A 13,876-nucleotide genomic window follows, 5' to 3' on the forward strand; every position below is an offset into this window, starting at 1 on the left:
AGCGTAGAGATGGACAGCTAACCCGTTCTCTTCACCATCTGAGGGGTCATCGGGAGCCCCGCCCACCCGGTGCCCCGCCCACCCGGCCCGGCGCCAGGCCCACCCGGTGCCCCGCCCACCCGGCCCGGCGCCCCGCCCACCCGGTGCCCCGCCCACCCGGTGCCCCGCCCACCCGGCCCGGCGCTCTGGTCGTGCCTCCTGTTGAGGCGCTAATAGATCTGCTGAAGAAAAGCTTCACAACCTGACTGGAAGAGCAATGGACAGAAAACTGAGACCTGCTCAGACGCCTCGACGCCCACGGCGGAGAACAGAAAGAAACAACCAGAGAAACACGAAACACGACACCGACCAGAACTTCTTCCTACTGGTTCATCATTTCTATCGTCACCGACGTCATGTCAGGAGAACAACTCCAAGAACCGTCAACTGGAGTCTAACAGTACAGCTGCTCCAAGAACCAGACCGGAGGAGAACCCGCAGAACCAGACCCAGAGGAGAACCTGCAGAACCAGACCCACAGGAGAACCTGCAGAACCAGACCCAGAGGAGGAGAACCTGCAGAACCAGACCCACAGGAGAACCTGCAGAACCAGACCCACAGGAGGAGAACCTGCAGAACCAGACCCACAGGAGAACCTGCAGAACCAGACCCACAGGAGAACCTGCAGAACCAGACCCACAGGAGAACCCGCAGAACCAGACCCACAGGAGAACCTGCAGAAGAACTTGCAGAACCAGACCCACAGGAGGAGAATCCACAGAACCAGACCCACAGGAGAACCTGCAGAACCAGACCCACAGGAGAACCCGCAGAACCAGACCCAGACCCCACCCACCCTTTCTCCACCTTTAGGTCTGGTTCTACAGGTTCTCTACCTGCCTAACCAAAGCGTGGATCTTGTCGTCACTGTCATGGCTTCCCTCCCTCCCTCCTCCCTCCTTCAGCTGAAGCCGGTCCGCCGGTCCGTCTCCTCGCCGCCGCCGTCCTGCACAGGACCGTCCGAGAGCCCCGCCTGCGACAGAGAGCCTGTTTGAAGAACAACCTGCTCAGAGGTGAGGGAGGTGAGGGAGGTGAGGGAGCTGCCGGGCCCGGCGCTCCGCTGGAGGGGGGGTCGGAGCTCCTGGAGTTCCGGGGTCCTGTTCTCCAGCTGCTGCTGTCAAAACTGCGAAGGACGGAACTCACTGACGCTTCAGAACAGCGGACAATCCATCAAGAAGACGAAGGGACGACCGAGGACGAATAGAGAGCAGCAGGATGCAGGAAGCAGGCCTGAGAGTCTGGGAGGAAGGAGAACCAGAGGACCAGGAACAGGACCGCTTCCTGCTGGACACAAAAACCTGATGGAGACGCACGTCACAGTTTCCCACCTCAAGTGTCTCCATAGCCACGACCGACACATCTAACCAGGACTGAAACCAGGACTCTGACCAGGACTCTAACCAGGACTGAAACCAGGACTCTGACCGGGACTCTGACCGGGACTCTGACCGGGACTCTGACCGGGACTCTGACCGGGACTCTGACCGGGACTCTGACCGGGACTCTGACCGGGACTCTGACCGGGACTCTGACCGGGACTCTGACCGGGACTCTGACCGGGACTCTGACCGGGACTCTGACCAGGACTCTAACCAGGACTCTGACCGGGACTCTAACCAGGACTCTAACCAGGACTCTGACCAGGACTCTGACCGGGTCCTGGGTGTTAAAGTGTCTTGGAATGACGATGTTGTGATCGTTGCTATATAAATAAAGCTGAATTGAAAAACTGAAAGTGGCGAACAGCGCTTCCTACGCCAAGGTCGGAATTTAAAGAAAGGATTCCTTGAATTCCTGGAGTCTGGAGAGCCGGACCCAGGAGAACCAGACCCAGGAGAACCAGACCCAGGAGAACCAGACCCAGGAGAACCGGACCCAGGAGAGCTGGACCCAGGAGAGCCAGACCCAGGAGAACCAGACCCAGGAGAACCAGACCCAGGAGAACCAGACCCAGGAGAACCAGACCCAGGAGAGCTGGACCCAGGAGAACCAGACCCAGGAGAGCCAGACCCAGGAGAGCCAGACCCAGTAGAACCAGACCCAGGAGAACCAGACCCAGGAGAGCCAGACCCAGGAGAGCTGGACCCAGTAGAACCAGACCCAGGAGAGCCGGACCCAGGAGAGCCGGACCCAGTAGAACCAGACCCAGGAGAGCCGGACCCAGTAGAACCAGACCCAGGAGAACCAGACCCAGGAGAACCAGACCCAGGAGAGCCAGACCCAGGAGAACCAGACCCAGGAGAGCCGGACCCAGGAGAGCTGGACCCAGGAGAGCTGGACCCAGTAGAACCAGACCCAGGAGAACCAGACCCAGGAGAACCAGACCCAGGAGAACCAGACCCAGGAGAGCTGGACCCAGGAGAGCTGGACCCAGGAGAGCCAGACCCAGGAGAGCCAGACCCAGGAGAGCCGGACCCAGGAGAACCAGACCTAGGAGAGCCAGATCCAGGAGAGCCAGACCCAGGAGAACCAGAACCAGGAGAGCCAGACCCAGGAGAACCAGACCCAGGAGAGCTGGACCCAGGAGAACCAGACCCAGGAGAGCCGGACCCAGGAGAACCAGACCCAGGAGAGCTGGACCCAGTAGAACCAGACCCAGGAGAGCTGGACCCAGGAGAACCAGACCCAGGAGAGCCAGACCCAGTAGAACCAGACCCAGGAGAGCTGGACCCAGGAGAACCAGACCCAGGAGAGCTGGACCCAGTAGAACCAGACCCAGGAGAGCCAGACCCAGGAGAACCAGACCTAGGAGAGCCAGACCCAGGAGAACCAGACCCAGGAGAGCTGGACCCAGGAGCCAGACCAGGGGCCTCACCCATGAAACTCTGACAGCGGGAACGCAACGCAAACTTCTGTCCGCAAAAAAAAATTTCGGAGCCATAAAGTCCGCCGCTCAGCTGTTCGCAATTTCCAAGTCACGGTTTCAAATCCCGCGGAGAACGTGACGGTGGCCGACCCCGCTCACAATCCCCCCAGCTCCGCCCCCTGGCACCATATATGGGTATGAAATGAACTCATGAATGGAATGTGGGTACATTAGAGGGAGCGGCGCAGCGGAGCCTGCAGGTAACCGCGGACCGGGCGGAGGACGAGTCGGAAAATGAAGATTTTCATGACATTGGGCGGGCTGCGGTTGAAGCGCTCAAATATTAAAAAAAAGCAACATTTTAAGTCTTATTCCAAACATAAAGAAACGAACGAAAATGACAGAAAAACACTTTTTGACCGGCCAAACGAGCAGCAGTGAGCAGAATCGTGGCGTTCACTCTTTAATGCACATTCAGAGTCACGGAGCTTTTCCTCTCCAGCCGATCGGCGTCTCGCTGCAGAACCAGAGTCTCCGGCAGGCGAGACGCCGCCGCAGGAGGACCTGCTGCTGTGGAGGTCTGAGCTGATGCTGGACCCTCATGGGGAGGAGGACAGCCGGGCTGCCGTCCTCTCTGGAGGACACAGCAGTGGAGGGACAGACGGAGACACTGAGTGGAGCAGAGCCGTCGGGACTCTACTGCTGGAGGGAAGGAAAGCGTCCCACTTGAAGGAGAGTCGTCAGAATTCAGAGTCTCCACATGGCAGAAACACCTTAAAACAAACTTAACATAAAAATGTAGTAAATTGGTTCCACAGCCTGACGGAGCGTCCAGGCTTCATCACAGCAGGTTTCCTCTGGAGTCGACAGGTTTAACGCTCTGCAGCTCAGAGAGGCTGAGAACCCGGAGGATTCGGGTTCAGAGGTCAGACATGGCTACACAGCAAACACTTTGTGTCAATTTGCCGTTTGAGAACAATGTGAAGTGTGTATCAGGAGAAGAATTCTTATGTCATAGTGACAGTGTGTGTTTGTAGAGCAGAGACAAAGACATTGAAGTGTTTTTATTCCGTGATGTGTCTGATTCTCCCTTTGAACCACTGATTTAGTGTTTATTGTAGAAGATGTAGAAAGGTGAGGGTTCAGGATGGAAACACTCCAAAGCCTCTGAACGGGACTTCCTCAGTGTCTCCCCTCATGTGCTCGTCACCACTCACTCTGTCTTAAAAGATTTAAATTATATCCAACTTATATCGGTGATCAGCATAGTGTTCATGTCTGTCCTGAACGTATATCTTAATTCTCTCTTTGTTTCTGCTAATGTAAATCTTTATGTCTGTTATTTATGTCATTATATCTGTCTTGGATCGTTATGTAAATTATATTTGATTTATATCTGTCAGCTTATATCTATTACTCAATAATATGTGTTTTTGTTTCTATTTCCGTTAAATTTAAATTAAATGTAATAATTAGTTGTGTCCTGTTATGTAAGTATATCTAATTTTACATACAAATGATATCTAACTTTCCCTTGTCTGGTTGGGTTTGTTTGTATTTTTCTACTTTTCTTTGCGTTTCTTGCTGCTGCGACCCTGCAGTTTCCCCACGAGGACAAACGAAGGACTTGAATTCCGTTTCCTTCTGCTTTGTCGTCTCCTCGTAGTGTTTCTGGATTGTGCGGTCCTGGACGGCAGCTGTTGTGTTGGCGGTGAGGACCGCAGAGTCGCACGTAGTTTTTCCCTTGGCAGACTGTCCAGGTCGCTGCTGTGGCGCCGAGGAGACGCTGCGCAGAGTTTGGGGCTCGTTTTGTGCAGCGAGCTTTCTGGGTAAGAACCCCGGTCTCTCTGGCTGTCAGCGTGGTTCCTACGCCATGTTTTAAAACTGAGGCTCCAGGCCTCAACAGGGGCCCAGAGTCAAACCCTGTCCATGACTCTGCAGTCCTCATCGGTCCTGGACACCTCGGAGACAAACCCCCGAGTCCCGGGACGTCCTGGTGAGACGGAATGAGAGTATTCATGGGACGTGGAGAAAAAAAGAGGTTGGATCGAACTCAACGAGAGTAACTGAACAGGAGAGTAACTCAACGAGAGAGTATGTGAACGAGAGAGTATCTGAGCGAGAGAGTAACTCAACGAGAGAGTAACTCAACGAGAGAGTAACTCAACGAGAGAGTAACTCAACGAGAGAGTATCTGAACAGGAGAGTAACTCGACGAGAGAGTAACTCAAGGAGAGAGTATCTGAGCGAGAGAACGTTTGAAACCAGAATGGCGAAGACCTGCAGGAGAGGAAACCCAGAGCGCCTCGGCTCAGCTTGCTGTCTGCTGGACAGGGTGTGGTGGAGGTCAGAGGTCAGAGGTCACCGAGACACTGAAGACTGAGCCGAGCGTCCGGCCGTCTGACGGTCAGTTCATATTCAGGTCTCTTTACGTGGAGAACCGGTTCTCTGGTGAAAAGCGAAGCAGAGTGTGTGTGTGTGTGTGTGTGTGTGTGTGTGTGTGTGTGTGTGTCGGGGACGTCTGCGGTAATGAGAGGCAGAATCTCGCCCGTTGCCACGGTAACGGATCACAAAATACTCCTGAACCCTCCAGTCTGCTTTCAGGGTGTCTTCAGTCTCTCCTCTGGCCGGGAATCGAACCGGGGTCCCTGGCACTGCCTGACCTGTGAATGTTCAGACTCATCATTTCTCCCCGCCGCTGCCGCTTCCTCACGTCTTCTTCCCGTGGGTCTTCCAGCGTTACCCATCATTCCTGCGTCACTGACCAGGTTGTGAGCGGGTGACGGTACTTCAGGCCTTCACACACCTGAAGGTGTGTTTTCAGTGTTTTGAGGGGTTTGTCCGCCGACGCCGCCACGCTGTTCAGACATAAATGACCCGTCTGGTGATGTCTTTGCGCCGGGTTCCGGTTCCCTCGGGTTCCTCCTGGTTCCGGTTCCGTCCCTCTAACGCCTGCGAGCGCCGCCGCTTCCCGCCGCTGGCCTCCCGCCTCTTTCCATCAGAGCGGGACGAGCGGCTTATCCGTCAACACGTGGCGTGGCGGCGGCGCGGAGCCGTGCGGCCGCTGCGTCTCTTTGTGAGGACGCCGCCTCGTCCTCAGCGCAGCGGGACATTTGCATCTCGGCCCGTCTATTTCCCGCTCAAAGGAGAGGCGCTTTGATGTCCCTCAATCTCATTACGGCGGCGGCTCGGAGACGCGTCCTCCGGCTGCTGCGGCGGCGGGGAGGAAATGAGCCACGCCAAATCCCCGCGGAGCCAAATCCCAGCGGAGACGAGGCGTCGGGAGGGGACGGCTTTGAGCGGCGCGGCGTGGAGGCGGGCTCGGTTTAGCGCTGATTAGCGGCGCGCGGCGTGAGGCGGGGACGGACACGCTACCTGTCCTCAGGAGCAGGAAACACGCAGAGACCGCCAATCTGCGCTCCTCCTCCGCCGACCCCGCGCCGAGCCGCCGGGATCGACCCCGGCGCCGGGTCCAGGGGCGGCTCAGGGCGACACGGTGGAGCAGTGGGAAGCAGCCAGAGGACCAAAGTCTTATTTTTCGTTCTTTTTTTTTTTTTCTTTTGCCAATTGTGCGGCTCGAAAATCCACGACACAAAGTTCATATTCGGTACCATCTGGTTTGGTCCGGATCCCGGCGGGATCAGCGCCGCCGGCTTTGACTGACGGCGGGATTTGCTCGGAGGCTCCGCGGCGAGTTTCTGCGAGCAGCAAGGTCACACGGCAACAGGCTCCGGGGACGGAGGGCGGCGAGAGGAGATGTGCAGCAAGGTCTAAACAGACAAGAGGGGGCTTATGGGAAAACAAAGGAATCAGAAGACTTGTGGATGAGGATCAGCTCGGAGACGCTCTCTCACAGTCCACTTCCTGCCGCCGTTCTAAAGGAGGCTCTGCCCCGGCACTTAGAGGATACTCCTAAACGGCAACGAGCTTCGCTTTGTCGTAACAACGGAGGCTAGTGGGCGGAGCTCGGTGTGTCGGAGCACGTGTTTTCTTTCAGAGTTAACCAACAACCCCAGAGAAAGTGTCACGTATCAGGTCAGCTGTTCACCTGCTGCCTTTTCTCCAGAGGAAAACTGATCCTGCCGGAATCCGACACCACTCCACTCCCGAGCCACTCCGGATGATAAATCAGACGTTCCACATTAAAAAAACCTTTTAACCAAAGACTTCCTGTTGTTCGAGCTGATCAGTGTAGTGGAGTCAGAGCTGCTGGCAGATGAAGACCTGCCTGCTGATTGGTCTGCTGGAGAACGGCGGTTACGGTCTGAACCCCGGAGGAGCAACCAGAGCCTCAAACAACCTTTCAAATCAATCTGACATGGCGTGTCGTCAACGCCTCGTCTCATCAAGGGCATCAAAACACCGTCTCGTCGAAGGCACCGACACGTCGTCTTGGTTCTAGGTACCGACACGTCGTCTCGTCCGGTTCTAGGCACCGACACGTCGTCTCGTCCGGTTCTAGGCACCGACACGTCGTCTCGTCCGGTTCTAGGCACCGACACGTCGTCTCGTCCGGTTCTAGGTACCGACACGTCGTCTCGTCCGGTTCTAGGTACCGACACGTCGTCTCGTCCGGTTCTTGGTACCGACACGTCGTCTCGTCCGGTTCTAGGTACCGACACGTCATCTCGTCCGGTTCTAGGTACCGACACGTCGTCTCGTCCGGTTCTTGGTACCGACACGTCGTCTCGTCCGGTTCTAGGTACCGACACGTCGTCTCGTCCGGTTCTAGGTACCGACACGTCGTCTCGTCCGGTTCTAGGTACCGACACGTCGTCTCGTCCGGTTCTAGGTACCGACACGTCGTCTCGTCCGGTTCTAGGTACCGACACGTCGTCTCAGCTCGCTGTAGATTCGATTTTTCTGTTTCTCACAGTTTTCTTCTGTTCCTGTTACAAACTGCGGCGACCAAAATAAACCCCTCTGACGTTTCGTCTCTCACCGCCGCCGCCTTCAATTAACATGTCTTTATAAGACAACATGCTTCGGCACAGCGCTGCCGGCGCAGCAACAGATTCTTGGGAACAGAAAGGGTCTCAGGCGTACGGGAGTAACCTCACACTCCAACTGGAAGAGAAGAGGAGAGTGCGCTTTGGATTTCTTTGAACACAGTTCTAAAACCTCTCAGAGTGCAATTGCAGTAATTCATGTGTTGACACAGAGCAGGTAATGGAACCATAATTGAAAAGTAGAGGAGGATTGCAGCTGCGGAGATAATATTTCTGTCAGTATGTCTCTATAATCAAGATCCCTGTCTGAGAGAAAAAGGTGATACCTTGAATCAACAACAGGAACAAAGATTTCAGGGAGCGATAATGGAGAAAGCCGAGCAGCACTGTTTGTGTACAAATAACAACTGTAATGGCGAGTCAGTCCATTTATTCTGCCAGAAAACACAATCCTGGGACTCCGCTGGGCAGAACATTATTCCTCCCAGGATCCATCGACTGGTAATCCCGCCAGCACACCGACGCTGCTGCAGGCCGGCGGACGGACAACGCTGAACAGACTCTCGTACGACAAAGTTAAGAAGCAAAACAACAAGGAAATGTCTAAAACCGTCTGCAGGAAACTGAAGCGGGAGGAACGAGGACTGCTGGGAGGACAGAGGTCAAAGGTCTCCTCTGAAGCCTGATGGATGAGCCGGCGCTGACAGCGGGGTGATTCTGACGTATCACTAACGCATCACGCTAACGAGTTATGATAAAGCATCACACTAAAGCATCATGCTAACGAGTTATGCTAAAGCATCATGGTAGTGAGTCATGCTAAAGCATCATGCTAACGAGTTATGCTAAAGCACCATGCTAACGAGTTATGCTAAAGAATCATGCTAACGAGTTATGGTAAAGCATCATGCTAACGAGTTATGCTAAAGCATCATGCTAACGAGTTATGCTAAAGCATCATGGTAGTGAGTCATGCTAAAGCATCATGCTAACGAGTTATGCTAAAGCACCATGCTAACGAGTTATGCTAAAGCATCATGCTAACGAGTTATGCTAAAGCACCATGCTAACGAGTTATGCTAAAGCATCATGCTAACGAGTTATGCTAAAGCACCATGCTAACGAGTTATGCTAAAGCATCATGCTAACGAGTTATGATAAAGCATCATGCTAACGAAGAGGACCAGGGTTCCAGCGCTGCATTAGCATCTGTTAGCATCTGTTAGCCAAACAAAAACACCGAGCTTCACCACAACGTTTATGACGAAAGAAAAAGATTTCTGACTTCAGTTCTGGAAAATCTCAATCATCCGTTCATCAAAATGCAACCGTTCTACACCGACCAGGAAATACTCAAACCCATTTCCTGTCTCTGATCCTCCATGTTGTTTCTTAAGAATAATTCTGACTTTAATAAAGAGGAAGTGGACGGAGAGCTTTTACAAACATTTCTTACAGAATGAATGTTCTGTAGAAGAAACTAAAACAGATTCTAATTTCATGTTTTAAACCTTCTCTGTAAGAACTAATCCACCAGACCAGGAGACAAATCCCTCCAGTCAGTTTCACGTGTGTGTGTGTGTGTGTGTGTGTGTGTGTGTGTGTGTGTGTGTGTGTGTGTGTGTGTGTGTGTGTGTGTGTGTCTGTCATGAGATCCACTGACCCGTCCAGACGAGCGTCTCCTCGTCCTGCTGCAGTCTGGCGTCCGGGTCGTCTCCCAGCGCGTCCATGGGGTCAAAGGTCATGGCAGACGCAGCGCGGAACCAGCGCTGCAGGCAGAGAGCAGAGGAGGGTCGGTTCTGTTCCGAGGTTCTGGTTCCGCCGCTCGGTTCTGTTCCGAGGTTCTGGTTCCGCCGCTCGGTTCTCTCATATCGGTTCATGAAGTGTTCCGTCGGCTTACTGAGGGACTCAACATAAAATCTAACATCATCGACAGAAACCTTTTCATTTTTCTTCCTGTCAGAGTTTGTGAGGACTCTGGAGAACGTCTGACTCTGAGGAGCTCAACTTCAGAGTGTATCGTTCTCCGTGTTGCTGCAGAAACAGATGCAGTTTTCACAACGTTGTCGTCTGAACGTGAAACGCTCCTGGAGTGAAAAGGCTGTTTCTCTTTTGGAACGTTCCGTAAATGTCAGAAGGAAGCGGCTCCAGGCGGCGAACAGACCAACAGCATTCAACTCTCTGCTTCCTGGACACGCCCACTCAGACCGACGCGCTGCTGAGGGTCCGCGCTGACTCGGCAGACCCGGGGTCGGTCAGGGTCTGCAGGGATCACATGACCACCGGGTCTGAAATCAGACCTCGGCCCCGGACGGACGTCCTCGGCGGCGGCGGCTAAATAACGCGGCGTCTCTTTAACACAACTGAAGATCCAGGTCACTGTTGGAGCTGCAGTGAAACTGACACAGTTTCGGGGAACTCGGCGCCGGACCCACAGATCACCGATCCTCCGTTTGAGGAGTAAAAATAACTGGTTAGACCGGAGTCCCAGAGCTCAGAGAGCGTCCGTCTGAACACCAGGAGGAGGGAACGACCTGCGAGGCGGACGGAAGCGTCGGCGTGAGGCAGCTGCCGCTAATCGGCCCGCCGCTTCAGATCTTTAAAACATTGCAGATAAACGGCTGGAGCGGCGTCTGAAGCGCGGAGAGCTCCGGGTTCCTCCCATCACACCTTTCAGCGGCCGCCGCCGCCGTTCAGGCTCCTCTCTGAGCGAACGCCGAGCTCCAGCCTCCCTCCAGCCTCCCTCTGCCGCCGCCTGTCTTCTGCTGCCAAGGCGGCGCCGGCGCCAACACGGCCGCCGCCAGCGTGCACGTCGGTGCGATCTGTGTACGGTGTGAACGGCGCGTCCGAGCCCCGCTCCCCTCCTCAATGCGTCAGGACGGCACGTGCACGCCCCGTCACACGTGCACGCCGGATCCTGGCGCCACTTATGAGGCCTGCATGTTCTGCAGAGCCGAGCCGGAGACACAGAGACACATGGCAGCCGTCGGCCTGGGAGCCGGCGCTCAGCCGGGGGACTCCAGGAGACAGACAGGGAGACAGATGTAGAGAGGACGGGGGGACGGGGGGACGGGGGGGGACGGGGGGGACGGGGGGGGGACGGGGGGGGGGGGGGGGGGGACGGGGGCACGTAGCTCCAGTAAACATGAGAAGAAACATTTCATCCATGGACATGAGGCCAGCAGGAGCAGCGTTCCTCTGCTGAGCCAGTTCCCGACAGCAGGACGTCGTCCAGACCTGCAGAGGCCCGGAATGAGCCGCTCGTTGGAATCAGGTGCGGGGGAGCCGGCGGGGGGGGGGGGGGGGGGGGGGGGGGGGGAACGCCGTTCCAGGCCACGCTCCGTCACTCACAGCGACGTCGCTGCTGCTCGATGGGAAACACGCAAACTCTTCCGATGTGAGGAACCTCATTCTCCGTGCAGGGGAAGCTGCGACTCAGCTGGCAGAACTCTGGTTCTGCTGCCGTCCACAACGCCCTGTACTCCTCTGACTGAGCGACGCCGCGCAGCAGGAAGCTAGCCTGTAGCGCACCGCCGCAGAATTCAGCTTCACTGCTGATCTCTGCGCTAAACTCTTCATTATGACCAGAAGAGAAACGGCACCGATGGATTTGACGATGTTTTGACTGATGTTTCTACGACCCGGCGCGTTGTGGAGGTGGAATACTCTGCAGGGCGTCCAGAAGAGACGGCACTGTGGAGGTTAGGCTCCGCCCCTCGCTGCTGCCGTACACGTCAACCCTCAGGTGCCTCAGCGTTCTTAAAATAATCTCATACGCACGCACGCACGCACGCACGCACGCACGCACGCACGCACGCACGCACGCACGCACGGGATGGCTGGTTGGATGGAGGGATGGATGGATGGATAAATGGACAGTTGATGGATTAATGGTTGGACGAATCAACGGACATTGTGATGGGTGGATGTATGGGTGAATGGATGGATGACAGATGGATGATGTTAAATTAATGAATGGGTGGATGTTAAATGGGTGGTTGGATGATGGATGGATGTTGGATGGATGATGGATGGATGTTGGATGGATGATGGATGGATGGATGTTGGATGCTCCTCAAAATGCCTCCAGGACTCAAACAGCGAAGAACAGCGAGACACGTTCCACATGTCCCCAAACCAATCACCCCGGAACCAGGATCAGGTCCTTGTAGTGGAATCAAACCCCCGACCCCCCAGCCCATCTGCCCCCCCAGCTGGAGGATCCCCGCCTGTCCCGGACTCTGCGCCATGCATCAAGCGGCTCTGGGGAGATCTAAGTCTGGACCGGGGAGCCGGGCTGAGCTACAGGCTGACCTTGCCCCCCCGCCCCCCCCCCCCCCCCCCCCCGGCGTTTCACTGGGAATAACTGAAAAGGTTAACAGGAAACGCTCTGAGCAAGTCCATTACCCCAAAGTCACGCCAAGGACGGGACGGCTCGGTCACACTTCCTCTTTTAACTTCACACACCTGAACGTTCCCGTTCGGACACGGCAGCAGCCGCAGGAAGTGGGACACCGGCGGAGGAGGACGACGTCCCAACGAGTCGCACCAGTTTCTAATGTAATCCGGTGAGTTCACCTTTAAGGGTTCATTATATTTGTGGAGGAATTGATCTCAAAATTCTCTCATAAAACCCTGTGAGCTGCGACATAACTCACCGAGTTTCATTTTCCCGCTGAAGCGTTGAAATCCAGAGCGCTAAACTCATTCAGGAAGGAGAGATCTGGAGTTTGGGCCAGATGTTCAGGAGTTAACTCTCAGTGAAGTCAGAGTGAGTCTGTGACTGCAGATAAACACCAAACGGAGACTGATCAGCTGAGAGTTCCACTGGTGGAGCAGACTGTCCTGCTTCAGCTGGGAACAGCTGGGAACAGCTGAGGACATTTGAGAAAAGTTGAAAACAGTTGAGAAGAGCTGAGAACAGCCGACAAAAGCCAAGAACAACTGAGGACAGCTGAGAACAGCTGAGAACAGCTGAGAACAGGTGAGAACAGGTGAGAACAGGTGAGAACACCTTAGAACAGCTAAGAAAAGCTGGGAAGAGCTGAGAACGGGTGAGAACAGCTGAGAACAGCTGGGAACAGCCGAGAACAGCTGGGAACAATTGAGAACAGCTAGGGACATCTGCAAACAGCAGGGAACAGCCGAGAACGGGTGAGAACAGCTGAGAACAGCTGGGAAAAGCTGGGAACAGGTGGGAACAGTTTAGAACAGCCATAAACAGCTGGGAACAGCTGAGAACAGGCGAGAACAGCCGGGAATAGCCCAGAACAGCTTAGAACGGGTGAGAACAGCTGAGAAGAGGTGGGAACAGGTGAGACCTGCTCCCTGGGACCAGTGTTCTTCGTTCTCGTGTCCTCCTTCAGAGTAAATCTCTCGTCCTCAACGAGCCGCCGGCAGCAGCGCCATGACGGCTGCAGGACCACGCCTCCGTGAGGCGCTGCAGGTGGAGAGGATTCAGCACAGCGACGAGGTCGACGAGTCCAGCTGGATATTCGGGGACGAGGAGGACGGAACGAGAGCGCGTCCTCCGAAGACGACTTCCTGTCGCCGCGTTCACAGCGGCCGGGAAGCGAATGAGAGAAATCCTGCTGACGGCGACCCGGCTTCACCGGAGACGTCTGTCGTCGTGACGCCGCGTCCAAATCTCATCACGCTAAGTCTGATTGGATTTCTCTGAGAGGACGGCGGAGTGGAGGGACTGTCAGGACAGATCTGAGGACAGGAAGTCGTCCACACAGACAACAAAAACACCCAGTCCGCTGAGTTTAACACCATTAGAACCATCTAGAACCTGCCAGGGAACAGTAGTACTACTGCGTCATTTCAACGCGCAGAATAAATGAAACAGTGGAGGAAACGGATTCCAGAGGTTCTGTTTCCTCAGCGGCTCCGGCTGGACCGGCTCCGGCTGGACCGGCTCCGGCTGGACCGGCTCCGGCTGGACCGGCTCCGGCTGGACCGGCTCCGGAGAGAGCGGCGGTCCGAGGAACACCGGTTCCTCTTCTCTGTTCTGGCTGAAGAGAGTCTACAGAACCCTCCGGTTCTCCGCCGTTCTGCAGCAGTTGGACAGTCTGCAGC

Source organism: Salarias fasciatus, chromosome 8, assembly GCF_902148845.1.
Source record: "Salarias fasciatus chromosome 8, fSalaFa1.1, whole genome shotgun sequence".
Classification (NCBI taxonomy): domain Eukaryota; kingdom Metazoa; phylum Chordata; class Actinopteri; order Blenniiformes; family Blenniidae; genus Salarias; species Salarias fasciatus.